The sequence below is a fragment of the Ahaetulla prasina genome, chromosome 2, assembly GCF_028640845.1.
Source record: "Ahaetulla prasina isolate Xishuangbanna chromosome 2, ASM2864084v1, whole genome shotgun sequence".
NCBI classification, from domain to species: Eukaryota; Metazoa; Chordata; class Lepidosauria; order Squamata; family Colubridae; genus Ahaetulla; species Ahaetulla prasina.
Window position 1 is genome coordinate 117,406,487 of NC_080540.1, and position 9,398 is coordinate 117,415,884.

The following is a 9,398-nucleotide window of genomic DNA, read 5'->3' on the forward strand; positions in this document are numbered from 1 at the left end:
ATAAACTATTTACACGGTCTTTAACTTTGTGTCTCAGGCCTTTTTGGACTACAGTACTCATCATTGGGGAAAAGTACTTAATGTACCTAGTGGGTGTCAACATCTGCCTTACAATTGTTCCAAAATTGGGAAGTTTTTAGCTTTTTCAAGAAAACATTGTGGGTTGTAATCACAACTGGAAGGCCCATCTTAGCATTCTTACCACTCATAAAAGTCCCACATCATATCCCAAATTCTGCTAGGCTGAAAAAGAAATATGTGGTCCTTTATACAGAATACATGACAACTTCTGGGTTCTCCTGGACCTGTTTGAGGAACAGGGGCAGTCAAGGCTAGGGGAGCCTTTACAAATCTTTGTGTTGTGCACCAGTTGCAGTCTTTCCTGGACCAGGATTCCTGAACTCGATCATTCAATCCCTAGTCATCGCACAACTGGACTATTGTAATGTGCTCTATATAGAGCTACCCTTGAAGAGCATTTGAGGCTGCAGCTGGTGCAGAGTGCGGCAGTGTGAGTAGTTTTGGGGCCCCAAAATGGTTCCAAAAATCATGTGTTTAGTGTAAGTACGTACCAGTGTTCCTTCTCTGCTACTCAGAATATAACTTCCATTCTTTCCAGCCCATTCCCATTCTAAAACAAATATTGTTGTACAAAGTACCTGTACTAAAAAAATAATAATAAACTATTTACACGGTCTTTAACTTTGTGTCTCAGGCCTTTTTGGACTACAGTACTCATCATTGGGGAAAAGTACTTAATGTACCTAGGGGGTGTCAACATCTGCCTTACAATTGTTCCAAAATTGGGAAGTTTTTAGCTTTTTCAAGAAAACATTGTGGGTTGTAATCACAACTGGAAGGCCTATCTTAGCATTCTTACCACTCATAAAAGTCCCACATCATATCCCAAATTCTGCTAGGCTGAAAAAGAAATATGTGGTCCTTTATACAGAATATATGACAACTTCTGGGAAACGTAAAGTAAGATAATTGCTGTGGCATGAATGTTGAGAACTGCAGGCATTAGCTGCCATCAAGCAGGGATGCTCTAGGTAGAAAATTTTCTACAATGCCATGTTATTGTTTCTGTGTACATTGAAGAATGACCCGACTTTATCTTTTCTTCCAAAATTTGGGCCAATAATGAAGGTTAAATTAGAAGCTGTTAACGAAGTTTGGGCCAGTCATTCCCTCTCAGCCCAACACACCTCACAGGGCTGTCATGGGAAAATTAGGAGGAGGAAGGTATGTTGGATATGTTCTCGCCTTGAGTGATACGTAAAAATAATAAAGGTACAATATAAATAATGTATATATAAATAATCACATAAACAAACAAACATAACAGGTATTCCCAATTGTATATTTCTCCTCTTGGTGACCCATGTGATTGGGTCCACCGTTTCGGGATACCTGGAGGCTGTGGGGACCTAGTTGGGGGACAACAGACTTCAACTGAACCCTGGCAAGGCCGAATGGCTTTGAGTACACTGGGATCCGGGATCCGGGACTTTGTCATCTTTGATGCTTGATGGGGTGGCACTTCCTCAGAAAGAGCCGGTCTGCAACTTCTGGGTTCTCCTGGACCTGTTTGAGGAACAGGGGGCAGTCAAGGCTAGGGGAGCCTTTACAAATCTTTGTGTTGTGCACCAGTTGCAGTCTTTCCTGGACCAGGATTCCCTGAACTCGATCATTCAATCCCTAGTCATCACACAACTGGACTATTGTAATGTGCTCTATATAGAGCTACCCTTGAAGAGCATTTGGAGGCTGCAGCTGGTGCAGAGTGCGGCAGTGTGAGTAGTTTTGGGGGCCCCAAAAATGGCCTCAGTAAGACCACTGCTCTGCCAGCTGCATTGGTTACCAGAGCTGTGGTGGTGCAGTGGTTAGAATGCAGCATTGCAGGCTAATTTTGCTGACTGCCAACTGCCAGCACTTTGGCAGTTCGATTCTCACCAGGCTCAAGGTTGACTCAGCTTTCTGTCCTTCTGAGGTTGGTAAAATGAGGACCCAGATTACTGGGGGCAATATACTGAATCTGTAAACCGTTTAAAGAAGGCTGTAAAGCTTTATGAAACGCTAAGTGCTATTGCTATTGCTAGCCTGTTTCCGGGTGCAATTCAATATGTTGGTAATCACCTTTAAAGCTCTTCATGTCATGGGTCCAGGTTATTGGAGGGACCATCTTACCCTCTGGGATTGGCCTAGTGCTGGTAGAGGAGGCATGCTGCTGGTCCTGTCAGCCTTATTATTCTGGCTGGTGGGGTCCAGGAGGAGGGCCTTCTCAGCTGTTGCTCCTTGCCCCTCGATGTGAGGTTGGCCCCGACCTCCTATATTTTCATAAGAGCCTAAAGATGTGGCTGTGCCAGTCGGCTTGGGGCCCCAGTGGAGGAAAAGCGCAATGGAGGTGGTTGATTGAGTAATAACAGATCCCAGCTCCCCCCCCCCACTCTCCCCCGCCCTTCTCATGTCTCTTTGGTTTTAATGTTTGATTTTAACTTTTTGTTTTAACCTAAATGTAACTCTAAGCTGTCCAGAGTTACCCTATAGTAAGATGGGCAGCCAATAAATTTTTAAAATAAATAAATATTCCTCAACTTACACTTCATTTAGTGGCCAAAGTTACAATGACACTGAAAAAAGAGACTTGCAACTGGTCCTTACACTTAGGACTTGCACAGCATCACCTTGGTCAGGCGCTCAAAATTTGAGCGCTTGGCAACCAACATGTATTTTACAATGATTGAAATATCCTGGGGTCACATGATTGCCATTTCAGCCTTCCCAGCCAACTTCCAACAAGCAAAGTCAACAGGGGAAACCAATTTGCTTAAAAAACATGCCCTTCACTTAACAACTGAAATGATTTGCTTAACAATTGTGGCAAAAAAAATATCCTAACTCACTTAACAACCACCATGCTTAGCAATGGAAATCCTGGTTCCAATTGAGGTTATAAGTCAACAGCTACCTCTGTTAATTACTTGACTACTAAATAAGGGTTTGAGAACAAAGCCTATGTTATATTACAGTGGATCAAATGAGTGGCATTTCCAAATAATAGCATAAAGCATGAAGACTACTGTTGCTGCTGGAGAGTCACAATGCTTTTTTTTGCTAGTCTGCTTAGCACTTTAATAGGTAACTGTATCATTTACGTTATCACTAACAAAATTCCCTTGTTATGACAATCTTTTTGCTACTTGTTTCTTTAAAACCTTTTGGAGCTGGTTTAGTTTATATTTTATAATATAGTTACATTATAATATATATTATAAATTTGTAATATAAATATAATATAGTTATATTTCATAACATAATTTAATAAAGAAATGGTGTAAGATTCTGGGCTATGATTGTGGGTAGGCAGTAGTTTAACATATTGTGGAAATTCAGCCTTTTCTTAGTATACTTGGTTAATGGATCAATACATTAAGATCTAAAAGAGTATTTATTGGATAGGGCATGTCATGTAAATATATCAGTTACAAATATTATCACAGTATTGACAACACAGCCAGAAAACACTCAATAGGAACTATTAAATGTTCCCTGATCTATCTTTTCTCCCAGTGTGTTTAATTGACAGCTTTCACAAGTATAACAACAGCAGCCCATCTGACACAGTAGAGGAATGTCGATAGTTCCCTTTGTTGATGGCCCAATAAGAGAGAGGGGGCACACTTCAACAAAGAGACACAGCTTTCTAGTCTTCCATCTTGTTCCATAATGAAAAATCTTCGTGCTGCTCATTTACTTACTGAAGCTGGTCCATCAAGCAGCAATTCAGGGACAGTAAAAAGATACTGAAGCTTCCATTTGTAATAGAGGGAGAAGGCTAATAGGTTTATAGAAGCTTGCAAATTCATCCCAGAATCTGTTAAGATTAAAAAAAAGTGAATAGAAAAAATGGTTTCTGTACGTCTAACCACCTTGTTAACACCATTCTCATGTTTTCCTCTGCAGTTTTGTTTTGTTTTTGCACGTCCTTTAGCCCAGTAATACAAAAGCAACAATTTTATACAACTCATTGGGATAAATTTTACAGCTGCTATGCAGCTCCTTTCTGTCTTTTTCCATACAGGTAGTTCTCGAGTTACAACCACAGTTGAGCCCAAAGTTTGCTAAGTGAGACATTGGTTAAGTGAGTTGGCCCCATTTTGCGACTTTTCTTGCCAGATTTGTTAAGTGAATCACTGCATTTGTTAAGTTAGTAACACAGCTGTTAAGTGAATCTGGATTCCCCATTGACTTTGCTTGTCAGAAGGTCGCAAAAGGGGATCACAGGAGCCCAGGACGTTGCAACTGTCATAAGTATGAACCAGATGCCAAGCGTCTGGATTTTGATCAATTGACCATGGGGATGCTACAACGGTCATAAGTGTGAAAAATGATCATAAGTCACTTTTTTCAGTGTCGTAACTTTGAATGGTCACTAAATGAACTGTTGTAAATTGAGGACTAACTGTAATGGGTGAGGTGGCTGGTTTGCAGGTTAACATTCTAATCAAGTTTACTTCACACCATTTCTTTAGCCATAATTTTTCAGTCTGTGGTGGGACTGCATTTTGCAATAGGTGGAAACAGTGCTTGTAGTACAAGCTGCTCTATATTCACCAGCTGCGTTCCCTATGAACTGTGTTTGAATATTAGTAGCTCGGTTTGAGCTCTGAGCTTGGCAATTTGATTGCAAACATTTTGTCACCATTCGAGGAGACACTGACAATGTCTCCTCAAATGGGGATGGAACATTTGCAACCAAATTCCCAAGCTCAGAGCTCAAGCCAACAGCCTATGTTCACTATTTTTGAGAGCTATACTATAAAGCAGTCACAAATACAACATACAATATGTCTTAGCAGTTTCGATTCTGCTCAGATTAAGGGGATTGTACCTACGGTTAGTGCATGTTTGGTCTTGTACAGGACTGCCCATTTTAGTTCAGTGGCACAGGAAATTGAACCTAGTATGCCATACAGTTTGGAAATGCTAGATTGTTAGGGCGCTCACCTAATTTTTTAAAAATAAAGTTTCAGTCAATGAAAAGTAGATAGCTAAAGCTGCTGCAGGACCAGTCACTTTTGAGTTACGTCATTGTCAATCTAACACTTGCTCAAGAGTCCTTCATTCATATTATTGAAAATTAAAGACAGTTCCACAAATATATCATCTGACAACAGAGTTGGCCTTCATTGCTTTTGTCACCGTTGAATCCCATTCATATTTTCCCACAAACTTTCACAAATTCAGCTACCTGTGCTCAGGAGAGGCTTCTAGGGCTGGGAATTATCTCCAGAGCTGTTTACATTCAAAGCTGAGGAAATATCCAGAGTAGTGGAAACAGCTGTTTCTTCAGGAGCTGGTAGGTGAAATGCAATAAAATATAAACGTGTCATTCTTCTTCTTTCTCCAGCAACCCCTTCTGCTTGCTTGCTTTCAATATTGCCTCTTCCACAAATGGGCAAACTTGCCTTCTACTATTTGTTATGGGTTTATTTATGTGCATCTATGTGTAACTCCGGCTTCTTACTGTTACATATGAGGTCAAACAAAACTAGCTGAAATGTGCAACAGTCCTGATTTGGCTCAGGAGCTTTTGCACCAAGTAATTTACTGAAATATTTGAAGAGCACTTGGGTAGAGAAAACTGCATTTTAGGTTGTTCAAGCCAAACTAGGGATTCCCATGGAAGAGTGAACAAGACCGTATTTTGTGTGAGGGGAGAGAAGCTAGGGATTGGTGCATCCTTACTGAATTATAACTCCCATAATACTTCAGGGAAAACACTCCAGGGAAATATAAAGTCAATAAAATTGACTAGGTTGGTTTTCTTCACATGCAGAGTTCAATTATTTTTTGAAACTAGGAATCAAGTAACAATAAATACAATTACCAAGGCTGACTACCTTACCTTTCTCATTTGCAAGCTGGGCCTTCTTTCTGGCAGCCATCTTACCTAAGAATTCAAGGACAGTGGTAACATATGAAACTTTTAAGTTTTAGAACAAATTTTATTTCCTGGGCGAAAAAGCCCAGGAATATCCTGAGAAAAGGATATACAATATCTGCTAAAAATTCTGAAGAAAGAAGAGGGCCATGGATTTCACTATCCCATAGATTTAATTCCACTTTCTGACGTCTACTTTGTGTCATTTTAGTTGTCTTTTCTTCAAGGTGAGAACTGGATTTGAAAATTAACACTGATGCACAGAAAGAATTGTAACATATTGTCTGCTTATTATAAAGTAACATTCTATAGTACATTTCTTATATGAGTAAAAATGAAATGTGGCAGAACCACAAGGCTGAGTAATTTTAACTATAGATAATAATAACAGAGTTGGAAGGGACCTTGGAGGCCTTCTAGTCCAACCCCCTGCCCAGGCAGGAAACCCTACACCATTTCAGACAAATGGTTATCCAACATTTTCTTAAAATTTTCCAGTGTTGGAGCATTCACAACTTCTGCAGGCAAGTTGTTCCACTTATTAATTGTTCTAACTGTCAGGAAATTTATCCTTAGTTCTAAATTGCTTCTCTCCTTGATTAGTTTCCAACCATTGCTTCTTGTTCTACCCTCAGGTGCTTTGGAGAATAGTTTGTCTCCCTCATCTAAATGACATGTTCCCGTTCCATAATCTTTCCACTAATAAAACAGCAATTTGTTTTCCGTTTTAACACCTTAATTCATTACTCTTACTATACCTAAGCCTGAGTACATGAATTGGTTTCTTTCTTTGTGATTGAAGTTATATTTTTCAGGAAGGCAAATAGTTCTCACAGGAGATAACAACGAACCTTGGTGACAAAGTGGTGACAAAGCAAGCTAACTGGGCCCACAGTCAGGAGTTCTATCCTGACATGCTCAAGGTCCTCCATCCTTCCACGGTTGGTAAAATGAGGATCCAGATTGTTGGGGGCAATATGCTGACATTGTAATCTGCCTGGAGAGTGCTGTAAAGCACTATGGGGTGATACATAAACATCCCATGCTCTATTTAACAACTTTCACAATCACTTAATGACCAAAATAGGGAGACGAGAAATTGTGGTTGCTAAGTGAGGGGATCACAATGCCTTTCTTAATAACCAGTACCACCTATGACCATAATGGGCAGGCTCGATTACAGTCATAAGTCGAGGACTACTTGCATAACCCATATCACAAACATGTGACTAGGTGACATAAACCACCACAACAGCTAAAAACTCCCTAGCAATTAAAAATCAGTTACAACTGAAATAAATAGATAAAACCCTAGAAAGTGAGAGAACAAACCACATTCAATCTCATTCAGCCACCTGGGATCCCCAAGGCTGGTGGAATAAAGGGGTGGAGTTTAAGAGACTTCTGGAAGGCTAACAGAGTGGGTTTCAAATTTTTTTACTACTGGTTCTGTGGATGTGGCATGGCTTGGTGGGTGTGGCATGGCTTGGTGGGCGTGGCAGGGGAAGGATACTGTAAAATCTCCACTCCCACCCCACTCCAAGGGAAGGATACTGCAAAATCCCCATTTTCTCCCGATCAGCTGGGACTTGGGAGGCAGAGAATAGATGGGGGGCGGGGCCAGACAGAATTTTTACTACCGGTTCTCCGAACTACTCAAAATTTCTACTACCGGTTCTCCAGAACTGGTCAGAACCTGCTGAAACCCACCTTTGGATGGGATGATGTTCCAGGAGGTGGGGGCCAGAGCAGAAATGGCACATCTGGCCCTGCCAGATGAAGCTGTTTTGGAGAGGGAACCCACCACATATCCCTCCTGCCTTACAGTGGTGCATTTTGCTCCAGCTGAAGCTTCCAGAATACTCTTCAATGGGTAGAACCCATTTCAGTAATCCAGAGCATAAATGACTGTGAGCAAGGCCTCCCAATCCAGGAACAGGTGCAATTGGCACATCACACAAAGCTTTACAAAGAGCCTTCTGGCCACATTTGAGGAAGAGACATGAGTCCAACACAACCCCCAATCTAGGCACAAGGTCTGTATGGACAGTGCAACTTGCTCTAGAACAAAAGATAAAAGGTCCCTGGAACTTGGAGATCCTACAACCCCAAAACATTTGGTCTTACACGATTGAGTCAAAGCCTGCTTATCCCCATCCAGATCCCAGAGCACCAAGACAGGAGCCCCATGGCATCACTCGGAAAGCCATTTCATCACCCATGGCACTCTGCAGCATCACTCCATGGCATCACTCAGGCCAGGTATACATAGCTGGATATCATCAGCATACTAATGACACTTCAATCCAACCAACAGATGACTATGGCTTCATATAGCTGTTAAAAAGGAAATGAGAGAGCACTGATCCTTATGGCAAAGCCAGCTGGGTGGTCTTGGGTCATTCACTCTCTCTCAGCTCTAGGAAGAAGGTAAAGGGCAAACCACTTCTGAAAGACATTGCCAGCAAAACTGCTGGGACCAGTAGTTTATAATCTAGTGACTATTGCATGAACTGCATCACAGCTTTTCTGTTCTGTCCTCCAAACTGGTCAAAGCAATTTTCTGCTGCTTTGAGACAAAAATGTTGCAAAAATTTTGTGATCATAGTAGGACAAGAAGTACAGGTAGCCCTCAAGTTACGACCATTCATTTAGTGATCAAAGTTACACTGAAAGCACTGAAAAAAGTGGCTTACAACCATTTTTCACACATCCATTGCAGCATCCCCATGTCATGTGATCAAAATTTGGATCCTTGGCAATGGATTCATATTTATGACAGCTGCAGTGTTCTGGGGTAATTTTTTGTGACCTTCTGACAAGCAAAGTCCCTGAGGAAGCCAGATTGACTGAACAACCATGTTAGTAAGTTAACTGCAGTAACTCACTTAACAACTGTGGCAAGATAAATCGCAAAATGGGACAAAACTCAACTGTCTTGCTTAGCAACGTAAATTTTGGATTCAATTGCGGTCATATGTCAAGGACTATCTGTAACATCTAAGCTACCTCTGTAAACTGACTTGCTTGTCAGTTACAATTTAATTTTTATCTTGAATGTCTTGGAGTGGTTTTAGGTTGCTATGCATGGGAATAATTACCTATGAAGCATTCCTTAATCCTTTAATGACATTACTGTAATTGTCAATAATTTATTGTTTAGCATTGATAAGCATTTAATCTGTCTGGTCTCTGGTTATAATAAAGTATCTTTTTTCTACATTACAGTAAAACTGTTACTGGTTTATATTGGGTTTCTACTTAGTTTTCGATAAACAGTTTAACAACATTTTACAATTTTTATATTGAACGATATTTAATTTATTCAATTATTTCTGATCCAATGGATAGACTTTCAAAAAGCATTTGAAAATATGTCTCATTAGAGCTTCTTGAGGAATTTGTGTAGATTGATATTGAGGATAAACCAGGACACAAATGTTGCAGCTTC

The 9,398-nt window shown here is 40.5% G+C and overlaps 1 long non-coding RNA gene across 1 annotated transcript; it reads right to left on the reverse strand.

The window, feature by feature from the left end:
* Window positions 1-542: 542 nt before the first annotated feature.
* Window positions 543-9,181, reverse strand: LOC131191240 (uncharacterized). Its single transcript, XR_009153451.1, has 3 exons — window positions 5,912-9,181; window positions 5,255-5,359; window positions 543-3,877 (listed from the first exon to the last, which is right to left on the reverse strand). It is a non-coding gene; the product is annotated as an uncharacterized LOC131191240 (long non-coding RNA).
* Between the last annotated feature and the right edge of the window lie 217 nt (window positions 9,182-9,398).